Here is a 13,182-nt window from a genome sequence, read left to right on the forward strand (position 1 = left end):
TTATCAAGTTTTTGTTTGGTTTTAGTGCGTTGATGCAGCTTGTCTATGTCTAGTCTTGATGCACATGTGCATGACAAGGATTCTACATGTCCAGTTTTTGTTTGATTTTAATGCGTTGTTGAAGTTTGTCTATGTCTGGTCTTGTAGAAGCTGGACATCTCGCTTCATGACTGATCCAAAGCATTGTTTTTCTGGAGTTTGAGTTTTTTCTTAATGTGTTGACCCCATTCTTTTATGCTTGGTCTTGATGCAGAGGCGAGTGAAGGTGTTGCCACCTTGGCTGAATGTGATGATGGATGACATTGAGGAAGAAAAGGAAAACAACGATATGCAAGGCGAGAAGGGGAATGAAACCAATGAAGAAGAGCACAATGAGGATGTGTTTTGGGAAGATGACTTTGGTGATGATGAAATCCCAAATGAGCAGGCAGAGGACAATCTCCAAGGAGAGAAAAAGGAAGGAACCCTTGGTGATGATGAGATCCCAAATGAGCCAGGAGATGACAATCTCCAAGGAGAGAAAGAGGGAGATGACCTTGGTGATGATGAGATCCCAAATGAGCCAGGAGAGGACAATCTACAAGAAGAGAAGAAGGAAGGTGGAGAGGTCTTGGAGGGAGAAGGGTCCGAGGCGAAGGAAGGTGAGGCTGCAACTAGTAGTGGGTCTACTAGCTCTAGCTCCCAGTATGGTCTTGGAGATACACCACTGTTCGAGATGCCGCCCCGTGATGATGCCAAGGATCTTCTAGTGGTCGAGGCTGAGGGTCACCAATGTGATGAACCCAACAATGAGCACATTGTGGACACCTTTGATAGATTTTCTTCCATGACATTGAACATCGGTGTTTCCCAAAATGAGGTAAAATTGATTATGGCTGTGTTTTTGTTGGTTTTCTGGGTTGTCAATAATTATGGCTGTGTTTTTTTGCTGGATCTTGAGGTTGTCACTGATGGCGGCTGTGCTTTTGTTCGATGGGCTGAATATGGCTGTGTTTTTGTTCGATGGGCTGAATATGACTTTGTGCAGGGACTCATAATGGAACATCGGCAAAAGTTGCCAATTCGGTCATCTACAAAGACAAGTGTGGTTATCAATGTCTCATCGCCGAGCCATGAGACCCATGTATCTCTTAAGTTCACCATCGAGAATGGCCGAGTGTGCGTTTCTCAAGAGGGGGGCGGTAGGGTTGTCACCACACGGACAAACATTGCGAAAGCCAGGTGATTTCATATCCCAGCTTTGCATTTTTAAAGAGTGTCAGTACTAATTCACATTATTCTAAGTCTTGCATGCTAGTCTTTTAGGCTTGCTTCTAATGCTAGCATCACATTCAATTCCGCAAGATTCAAACTGTCCACGAATGTAGATCAGCCCCTAGTCAATGCTATATTGCACGGAGAGGCTAGCTCTCGGACTATAGACTTGTTTGGCCAGTAAGACTCCTCTCTCTCTCTCTCTCTCTCTCTCTCTCTCTCTCTCTCTCTCTCTCTCTCTTTTGCTGGCAAATTGTTCTTCTAATTATCACCAGGAGGGGTTGTTTGTATGCAGGTGGATGGAACATGTTTTGCCACCTTCTATTCTTAAGAAGGTTTGCTTTGTTGATGCTTTATGGTACACAATGTCTGGCCACCTTCTCGAGAAATTTCTCGAAACACAGTTTGCTAGCCTTGACTTGTCGGAAATGGTATTATGTTTTTGGCCAATAATTTGCAGGTACTGGTCACATCCAAGAAAGACACCATGCACGACTTCAAGATTAAATACTCTTACTCACAGTTGTGATCTTCTTGTTTTAGGCACCATTGGTCGTTATTTGTTCTTTATGTTAATAGAGGTGCAAAGCTCCTTCGCTTGCCCGGAAAGAAGAACTATTTGTTGTATTTTGACTCCTTACATCTCACGAGTCTGTTTGAGTGCCTTGATGCTATGCACATGTCAGTATTCTTGATACCTATGTATGAACATTCCTTTCTTCTACATGACCTCAAGCAACTAATCCATTTATTGCCATGAATGTTTTGTAGTGGCCTTCGGAGCCTTGCTCAAGTGGTGGATGATACAGCCCTTCAACATGCCTTGGGTGATGAGTCACAGCTTGAGCTCAAGTTTGTGGATGCCCCGCAACAACCGAATAGCATTGATTGTGGATTTTATGTCATGAAATACATCAAGTACCTGACTAGCCAAGGCACACATCAAGTGTACTTTATGTGTATCTCTTGGAAGGTTTACAAACAATTGGGTTGTTTTGCAGGGAGCTTATTGTGGGAGGATTGGAGGAGAGGCCGCTCCGGAACTGGCTGACACGGAGCTGGTTTCAGCATGACCAAGTATGCAACATGAAGCAGCAGCTCCATGATTGGTGTATAGAGTGCTTGTCCTCGATATAGGGTTATTGTGTCCCAACTCTACTTAGGCTTAACAACATCAATGACTATGACAACTTGTATAAGCGACATAATATATGATTTGCTTTACAACTTGTGATTTTGGGTTTTCGGCTGTAATAGAAGCTTTGTGACCATGGCTATATGTTTTTTTTTCTGAATCGATGCTTTACTTGCTGGTCTTTTACTGGTGTACTCGTTATCTCGCAAAGGTTTCACTCTAAAAAATGCTATGGTTTAATGTTGGGATGTCATCCCAGATTATGTCTCGGTTGGGGGTTTTATTGTTTAGGTTGCCTTCTCCCGGGTTGTCACTTATATGCATTCTGTTTGGAATATGGTCGTCGATTGAAAAGTGAACTTGAAATGTGTTGAAAAGTGAATTGAAATGTGTTCTCAGCAAGTTCTCATTTGTGCTGTCTCTAGCATTATGTCTCGAATATGGTGCACGATTACGCGAACTGTGCATTGACCAAGGTCATTGCCTGTGGTTGCAAACTTTTTATTTCAATTCGCAGTGCCCGGCTTTGTTGGTTATGGTTATGCTTTGGAAGTTATGGTTTGCGAATGTAGTCCACGAATGTGAAATGAAATGTGTTGAAGTCCTGGCCTTTGAATCTGTTGGTTATGGCATGCAGTTGTGTTCTCCACAAGTGAGGTTGCGACTGTCTTCATATTCGAACTCACAAGTTATGGCCATTGTCACCTCATTGTGCGCCCATTTAAATTTTCTAGTTATATGCTGGTTACGGTCATTTTGTGTTGTCTCTAGCATTATGTCTCGAATATGGTGCACGATTACGCGAACTGTGCATTGACCAAGGTCATTCCCCGAGGTTTCAAACTTTTTGTTTCAATTCGCAGTGCCCGGCTTTTTTGGTTATGGTTATGCTTTGAAGGTTATGGTTTGTGAATGTAGTCCACGAATGTGAAATGAAATGTGTTGAAGTCCTGGCCTTTGAATCTGTTGGTTATGGCATGCGGTTGTGTTCTCCGCAAGTGAGGTTGCAACTGTGTTCATATTCGAACTCACAAATTATGGCCATTGTCGCCTCATGTGCGCCCATTTAAATTTTCTAGTTATATGCTGGTTATGGTCATTTTGTGTTGTCTCTAGCATTATGTCTCGAATATGGTCAGTGATTATGCGAACTGTGCATTGACCAAGGTCATTGCCTATGGTTGCAAACTTTTTATTTCAATTCGCAGTGCCCGGCTTTGATGCTTTATGGTTATGCTTTGAAGGTTATGGTTTGCGAATGCCTTCTGTAAAGGTAAAACTGAAATGTGTTGAAGTCCTGTCAATTGAATCTGTTGGTTAGGGCTTGGTATGCAACAAGGTTATAACATGCGGTTGTGTTCTCAGCAAGTGAAGTTGCGACCATCGCCATCTTCGAGCACATTTGATTTTTCTAGTTAAGGTTGCTAAGTCTCAATATCCCTCTTATGATCATCATTTCTCTAGTCACTGGTTATGGTTTTCGCATTCTTTATTTCAAGTCTTAAGTCTCTTATGCAAGTATTCTCAATAGATAGAGTTAGGGCTTTGGTCGCTCTCCACGTTTATAGGTTATAATCATTACAGCCAGCATGGCGTCAGCCCTTGTCATTGGCTATGGTCACCGGAACTTGACCATGGTGGATTCGAACTTGTTTACGGCTATTGTCACCAACATAACCTTGACTCCTCAATGCATGAGACATTGAGACATGATGGACCGATTTGACACAACACTACTCACTTGCCCAACGGTTTGGTATGGCCTCCGAGGCTAAGAGATGTCAATCTAAAAATTGATTCAATACGTGACCAAGCATGGTACGCACACCTTGAAATCTACAGATATCGATGCAATAAGAGAACTGGCATTAAAAGCTACAAATAACAACCCAAAAATCGATGCAAAAATTAATGTTCAACCTCCAAAACCATCCCCACTGCTTCAGTCTTAGAAACAACACTACATTCATTTCCCCAAATGCTCAGCCTTAAACACAACACTATTCATTTGCCCAAAAGTTTGGTACATAAGCATGCATTGAAAGCCACAAATATCAACCCAGACAAATATGCAATAATTGCAATTTGCCGTCAACCTCCAAACGCATCTCCACTACTTCAGCCTTAAACACAACACTATTTATTTTCCCAAAAGTTTAGTATGTAAGCGGGCCTTAAAAGCTATAGATATCGATCCAAAAATTGATGCAATAAGTGACCGGGCATTGAAAGCTACAAATATCAACCCACCACTACTTCAACCTTAGACCCAACACTGCTCATTTGCCCAAAAGTTTGGTATGTAAGAAGGCCTCCAAAGCTACAGATATCGATGCAAAAATCAATTGAATAAACGGCCAGGCATTAAAAGCTCCAAAGATTGATCCAAAAAGCACTGCATTGTTAGTTGTCCACCAATTTGGTATGTAAGCAATCCTTGCATGTCCAAAGAAAAGGGAAGACAAAAACTGTCAACATCTAGCAAGTCTGCCTAGCAATGACCATTTAAGACAGCACTACATCAGTAAAATTCCCAGTCAAAGTAGTATTAATACAAACATGCATTATGAAGAGCCACTTACAATCTTGGCTCGGCGGCGTAAACCACCGCATGTACTGCTTTGTTATCCAATAGCAATATTTTCGAAGGTCAAAGAGCGGTAGTGGCCTCGCTTCTCATGTTATGAGAACCATTCGTTGCTGGGATGCAAGGACCCCATCAAGTATTGAGCCATCCCCACATCGAATTGTAAACCTCCTCTCCTCTATACCAAGATCTCCATGTACACATCTAACCACTTGCCCCCTCTGAATGACATCATTGAAGAGAGTAACATGTCGGTTTAGAAGAGGAGACTCTGAACCAGCTGGGGCTTGCTCAAGTGTCAAGGGTAAGAGAGCATGGCATGTATGGCATGAGTGGCTTTCTCTTGGATCAAGCAAAAGACTTTTGCTACAACAATGGAAGCAAAACACTTTACGTCTCTTTTCGAAGCGTACTCGGCTCCTCCCTCACTGATGTTTGCGTCTAAAAACGCAAGTAGTCCTGGCCTTTGGAGGGACAACTGAGACCAGCCCAGCTTCAGCTCCACATCCATCGGCTTCTCGTGCCACACCATGACCAAGCCGAGTTTGTGTTACATGTGCTTGGATCTGTCTAATTGAGCCTGTTGCTGGCAAGTCGATGCGCTTTGGGACAATTAGAGCGGAGAGGCAATCCCTTCAGTTGCACAACTGATTCAAGAGGATCAGTTTTAGGTCACTATCACACTGTCCCAACTGTTCTTCAAAGCTTTGTAAAAGTCCTTTCAAGTCTGAGATGCATCCAAGAATCTGGTTATCAATAATGGATACACTTTCCTCGGCCATGATGGGTAGCTGGCTTGACATATCTTGGTCCCCCATCATTGCATCTTGCTCCCTTGCTTGAGCATTGGCCTCCCGAACCACATGGTTGAAGGCATGTATGCTATCAAGAACTGGAAAAATACATAGAAGTTGAGGAAAGTGCTTTTGAACTATTAGTCGGATTCTGTACTGATGCTTGCATTCTGAACCCCAGTCGGGACAATCACAATAGCTGGATTGGACGCTCACATGATACCATTGGGAAGGAGATGACATGCTAATAATTTTGAACAGCAAAGTGCTTTCCTCTATCACTTGAAGGGTGGTAGGATTAGCCTCAAACCTTTTCAGAATCGCCTCACCACCTGCTAATCTGGATGTGTGCTGATTGCTTGACCCAACTCGATTAAAACGCCCGGAATCAGCTGCCACAAGTTTAAACACAAGAAGTTAGGAGTTGGCATATACAATAGAATACGATACTAGTTACAAACTCCAAAACCAATTGACTCTTACCAATCTCTTGCTTTTGCTTAAAGAACTCAAGCAAGGTTCCTCCAATGTAGGTTCCATGCAATGAATCACCCATAAGTGCATGCAAAAGGACAAGTACCGATCTATTTATCTTCGCATCAAGCAAAGTATACTTGATATATTACCATAATCGTTCAACCAGGTTTGTCATGTCCACATTCCCATGTACAAATAGACGCCCAAACTTTGGCCACCTTGTTCGCCACATGCATGTGCTGCCACACCAACCATTTGTCACGTAACGCTGGATATTTTCATGCATTGAATATGTATCCAGAAACTGTCTATATCCCAGATTAAAAATCTTCTCAGTTGGTGCTTGCATTAGATTTGATAAGTGATTATAGACATCAGCTCGCTTGTCCTTAGGGACCTATGAAATGATTTCAAGAAGTTGGTTATGAATATTGATAACAACCCTTGACACACCAAAGGAACGGAAAGGTATGCAACAACTACAACAACTGCATACCTGCGGCAATAAGTTCTCCACCCATGCCTTCTTGACATGGAACCAGCATAGTAACACATGGCATGCAACTTGTTTTGGGTTGCCGGCTTCATCTTCTCTCCAGCAATGAGGATCCACATTGACAACCTTAAGAATTGCTTCCAACTCTTGCTGATTCTTGTCAATGACAATAGCTGCAGGACGAATTTTGCCTAGCCTTGCAAAGACCAGCTTGAAGGTCAACTCCAAAGCCAGCTTTTCGTGATTAGTGCCCACATCGCTCGTGCATAACATCAGCCATATTGGCATCCCTACACCAATTTGGTTGGGCAAGACTGCAGCATAAAGCGGTAACCCAAAGACATTTGTTTTGAATGTGCTATCCACTGCCCAAGAGTTATGACAAGAGAAACGAATAGCAATTTCAAGCATATCCTCATCTTGAATGACAAGAATAAACGGCCTCTTGCATTCATCATCTGCCCTCGGGTTGTATGGTTGGACAAATATGACCTAAAAGCAAGCGCATGCCCATGAACAAAAAAGCATGCAAAATGTGACCAGAAGTTGAGCTCTCAATGGTACCTTCTTCAATTCTTGCAAGCGAAGAGCTTCCGTAAGCATTGCAGTCCAATCATGCTCTGCATATTCTCCTACAATAAGGCCAAGAGATACAACATAATATAGATCTGCAAAGAATTACTTGCAAAACGATACGATTCAACCCTTGAGATGCTTTGGGAGAGAGTGAAATACCTTGTGTGCGGATCCGGTGTAGCAACATTCGCACTTCTTTTGGTATCATGAAGAACCGATAGATCCCACGATCAAGTATAGATGCATGATCCATGTGAAGGTGTTCCTTTGACTTTGATATTTTTGCAACATGCCGGCAAGTGCCTATATCAAACATGTCCTTTGTGCAACATGCAATTACAAATGGATGCACTGGCAGGTGATAAAGGTCTGCACGAGAGCCAGGTACATGTCCCTCATGAGTACCTTGGACTTTGATAATCACCTTATCAAATTCTTCAAAGTGTTGGACCACCACCTTGAATCCACATCCCCGCCTTTTGGATTTTCGATCTCGTCGCTTGTGTGCACCTTTTCGTTGAATGCTACCCCATCGATGACACATGTATTCTTGCACCCACTTGCTTAATCCATGCTTCTTTGTTGATCTGACCAAGACAAGCCTTGTCTGATGCTTTATCATGATGTTTGCCAATTGTGGCTCCACTTGGGATAGTGTTGTCTCAATCGATGTGCTCGAAGTAGTAGTAGACCAACTACAAGCAGGCCAAGAGGAGACATCATGGGAAATAGCTTTCTCTTCCAACAAACAACCACACGCAATTACTGAATCTCTTATGTAGTCATGAGAAATCCCATGTTTTCTCGTGTCAATGCACCATTCGGTCTTGATTGCGTTAATAGTGGCAACCACTCCCAAGTGTTTTTCATGCCTTGAGGGACAATGGGCTGCACGTACAATGCGCGCCCAATCTTCTATGTATGCGATTTTTAGGCCTGATGATTTTAGCTGCAAGTAGAGTTGTTGTGAGGTGGCAATTGGGCAAAGGGAGAGATCATCTCTCATTCTATTCCACCTCTTTAGATTCATCATCCCTCTCACATCATGTGCTTTTAGAATTGAGAGCGACATTGTGACTGTCCCAGCCAAAGTATTCACCATTAAGGAGTACATCTTCTCATCAAATGAGAAGAATGTGTTTGATAAGTATTGAAATGCATCTAATGAATCCCCCAGGTCCTCAACATCAGGCAATGAATCCATACAAACATCCATCTCATCCCAAAGAGAATGGTGTTCCAAAAAGCCATATTGATCCAGATCATCATCGCTTAATTCGCCCTCCGTAGTGGTCGCAAAACCAAGGTAATCTTTAAACGAAAGATTGGCTGCATTGTTGGCTTCATGCACCTGCAGGAGCATAACAATGCAAGCTTGACGATTTTAACCCCTTGCAAGCAACCGAACTAACCCAACTTGCTGATATTAAACATGCACAAATTAGTGAGACTTTGGTGGACAAAGAGACATGCAAAATAGTGGAGACATTAGATGCTTATTGCAACGCAGACACAAGGGAGAGACATTTGTAGAGAAAAAGATCAAAATAGAACCTGGTTGACATGCCCATCGGACTCCATTGCGTGTAGCTTATCGAAGGCACTTTTTTCTGTTCTTTCTCAAACCCTAAACAAGCACCAGATGGTGCCCCTCCCAAGCCCTAAAACTTAATGGCTATTTCTGAGGAGCATCCGCAGCCTTACTGGACAGCCCTCTCTTTGACAGGCACAACTTGCATCCAGCCCCATATTCTGCAACAAGCAAGGAGGGTGGTCCTACACCAGAAGCAAGAGTGCATAGGATGCCTGATCTGCAGCAAGCAAGGGTCGCCCTGCACCCGAAGCAGGCGCGCATATCTCTCCCTTAGCGTTCGCAATTTCAAAAATACGCCTCGCGCCCAACGCAAATCCAAATTTTTTGTCCAGCTCAGCCCTGCCACGCCACATCAGCAGGCCTGTCCACGTTTATGAATTTTGTCCGTGTTTACTTTTTACGCTGACGTGGAGCGCCGAGATCCCCTCTCCCTTCGCGCCTGGCTTCCCTGCCCTCGATCCCACCTCTCGCCCTTCACTTAAGACCCCGTGTAAGTTAGTCCTTAGGTCTTCCCAGGCCCTTCAAAAGGCAAAAACGTGACTATTGAGGGTGGTCATAAGAGTTAAAAATATATTTTAACAAGAGAAGAAAAGTGATAAATCACTTGGCATGCATGATGCTACCAAGAAGACGACAAGACCATAGTAAAACTCGGGAAAAATTATCAAAATATCCCTCCAATTTGTGGAAATTCTCAAAATACCCTTCGAATTTCAAACATTCCCAAAATATCCTTGTATCTATTTTGGTTGGATTGTTCAAGATTTCGAATCTTTGTTCCTTTTTGACAACTAGTGTTTCGCGTGCAATGTAAGTTGTCACAAATCACTTCACAAAAAAGGCCATTATGTCTAAAATTAATGAAGCAATTCATCTCCAAAACCTACATTACCAACCCAAAATCTAGTTTTTGCATCTTGTATGATAGACAATAAGTATGCTTATGAAAACGTGCAAAAATTTTATTTTTTGGAGAAACTCACAACCATGGGCATGTTGAAAATTTTGGAAAATTTGAAGGGCATTTCAAGAATTTATGGCAGAATACTGGGAGTAGTTTGGGAATTTTTGAGATTTAAGGGGTATTTTGGGAATTTTCACAAATTAGAGGGATATTTTGGTTATTTTCCCTAAAATTTAAGTTTGAAACTCTCTCTCTCTCTCTCTCTCTCTCTCTCTCTCTCTCTCTCTCTGCTATGTGTGTTTATGTGCATGCTAGAAGAGGAGAGACAGAGAGAGAGAGAGAGAGAGAATATAAACGTCCATAGCATTCTGTTTAGCTTTGAGAGGAGGGAGACGCCTAGGCGAAGAGTGCATGAGAATGTGCAGATTCTAAGCTGTCTTCTGTAAACTGACACATGTTCTTGTGAGAGAGACAGAGAGCATGGCTGCGAGAGAGAGAGAGAGAGAGAGAGAGAGAGAGAGAGAGAGAGAGAGAGAGCTTATTGCGCTACCCCCTGCAAGAAGTAACCGCAGAAGAGAGATTAAGGGGGAGAGGGGACTTTTAAGCAGGGAAAGAAAGGAAATCATCCCCCAGGTGTCGCATGCCAATTACTCCCTAATGTAATTGTAAATTATGCAATATAATGATGAATTGTACCTTCTCGTAGTCCTACGCCTATTGATTCTTGTCCCTCTCCTCCATCGCGAGCACATCCAGTGTAGATTTTGCATCCATGTCAAGTTTGTTGAGGTCCTCCAGCAAGCGCATATGCACGTCGATTACCTTGGTGGCGTGATCAGCGTAGCGTTTCACCTCTCAAGCCACCACTGCAATTATGCAAAACACAGACTTAAGATGCTCATGGTCATTGCGATTTACACCAGAACTAATGAGATTACCAGCGATATGGTCGCAGAAGATGACGGCATCCATAGAGTCATACATGGTCATAAGGTTGGAGATGATGTTGACAAGCTGAGTGGAGAGCGGGAGGTGAAGGTCACGGTATAGAAAGGCAGAGCTTGTGAGGCGGGTACGGACTCACGGAGCTGGCAGAACTTAGCATTGGAGGAGGCAACAGTCTGCAGAGGAGTAACAGGTGACAAGGCCCTGGACGGTGTCTTGGAGACTGGAGGCCGTTGATCGAGTGACAAGATCATGAATTGCTGTTGGGTTTCTGATTGGCCATGGAGACGTCGTATGGATGCACGGTACTTGCCTTCGATCCCCTTCGAGACCAATTGCACTACGACACACCCCTAGATTGAGTGGCAGACATGGGAACAACAGAACGTCACACCGTGAGAGAATCTCTTCAAATTTCTCCCACCGGTGCGCTCGTATTAAAGATTTTCCTCTCGCTAACTTAAGAAACCAATCACCGAAAACCTTTTAATTTTTTACAAACCAAACATCTGGTCATGGAGGTTGCACGAGAGAAGAGGAGCCAGACTCTAATTTCGAGCACATTCAATAATATAATCTTGGAAAAAATCTTATCTCAATATCTTTTGAGAGAAAACATAACATTGTCACCCACTCAGTGTCACTCCTAACTTTTTCATGAGTGCTCACTATAACACTCACGAATCAAACATTTTCATTATTTATTTTATTTTTTAAAATACATATGAGATTTTTCACCAACAAAAAGGAAACACATCACTATGGCCTTAGCCCTTTGGGCATGCCAAAAAGATGAAGTTAGCCCTCAAGCATGCATCTCATAATAGAAACAAGTGAAAGGGTCATGATGGCTTTCAAAAACAATAAGAAAGTGATAAAATTCTTAGGTTGAATTAAACCAATATCAGTGTTTGGGAAAGGATTGCATTAGCTTAGTCTTGAGTCGATTGAAAATCGAGACTAGCTAGCTACAAACCATGGTAAACGAAAGAAAAACGAATGAAATATGTGAGAAAGTTGTCCCAAAAGTTTGCAAATCTCAAAATTTTTGCTAGTATTTTTGGTTTTCTTCTTTGTGAGGAGGAAACTCGATCAACATCCGCTTAATAAAACAGACTTTCTCGAACGTTAACACTAATTGGAATCAAGCTATAAAATGCAAGAAATGTAAATCCATGTGAAGTTGTGAAATGAAAGGTGAAATAAAAAATAATAATTAATATATGTGTGTGTAGAATTTATTAGAATTATGCAAGGTGAAGCTTCACTTTAGCATTCTAAAACAATAGAATGCAAAACAAGGTGAGGACTAACGATGGCCTATTGAAGGTAAGGGGGGAGGAAAGATTTATCGAAAGTAGGTCTTAATCAGTGTTGCAGTTGTATTGTTTTAATATAAAATTGTACGTCCATATACAGGTGAAATAAAAAGATCCATTTAATACTATAAAATTTAAATAACATTTAAGATAAGTTTCAATTAGGCCATTTTTTAATGTTCTTCTAGTCGGTACTCGCTACTCGCAAATGGCTTATATATTATGAAAGGGCCCTAATAATAAGGTAAATGGTGCACATTGCACATTAGTATTTTGAAACAAAATAAAACAAAAAGGAAGTAAAATAAAAAGACGCATTAAAAATCAAAACAAAAGAATATTTTAATGCTTTCAAATAAGCTTAGAAAATAATTAAACAATTTAGTGTAGTTTTTTTTTTTGAAATCCTCAAAAGAGAGAATCGTTTATCAATACCTCAGTGTTTGAGAAAGATGTGTCTGAGCTTAGGCTTAAGTCGATTGAAAATCGAGATTAGCCGGTTGCAAAGGGTGGCAAAGGAGAAAAAACTCGATAAAATATACTAAAAAATAGTTCAAATATTTTACAAATTAAAAATTTTCCACTAGTATTTCCATTTCGTATTTGTATAAGGAGGAAACTTGCCGCTTAGACAAAAAGGATTTTCTGGAAGATTGCAACGTAAAATTAAACTCCTATGAATATTTTGTTTAATGTTTTAATCTCTAAAGTCATTTTCAATCATGCAGAGAAAGTAATTGCTGCCTTGGAGAATAGCTTTCTATTCCAAAGTTTTAGCTTTCTATTCAGAAGACTTTTTGAATCCCTTAGGGGCACTTGTCTCGCAAAGAAGGTGATGTAAGGAAACAAAAAGGACAACAAAGTTATTCTACAAAGAGCCTTGCCATGGTGGCTCTCATCCAGCCAAAGAATCCAACGGCCTCAGTGTTGCAACAACCTTGCACAATGAACCCTATGGTCTTCCATACGCCAAAAAACATATATGTGTGTGTGTGTGTGTGTGTAAAATTTACTAATATTATGTAAGGTGAAACTTCACTTTAGCATTCAAAAACAATAAAATGCATGAAAAGTAAAGATACGATGTGAAATGAAAGGTAA

The 13,182-nt window shown here is 41.6% G+C and overlaps 2 pseudogenes; both read right to left on the reverse strand.

Moving 5' to 3' along the window:
* Positions 1–4,730: 4,730 nt before the first annotated feature.
* LOC147443824 (uncharacterized) lies at positions 4,731–6,013 on the reverse strand (annotated as a pseudogene).
* A 1,020-nt stretch (positions 6,014–7,033) lies between these two features.
* Positions 7,034–8,682, reverse strand: LOC147443825 (uncharacterized; annotated as a pseudogene).
* Positions 8,683–13,182: the final 4,500 nt, after the last annotated feature.

This window comes from Adiantum capillus-veneris, chromosome 13, assembly GCF_014529385.1.
Source record: "Adiantum capillus-veneris isolate H3 chromosome 13, ASM1452938v2, whole genome shotgun sequence".
Lineage (NCBI taxonomy): Eukaryota > Viridiplantae > Streptophyta > Polypodiopsida > Polypodiales > Pteridaceae > Adiantum > Adiantum capillus-veneris.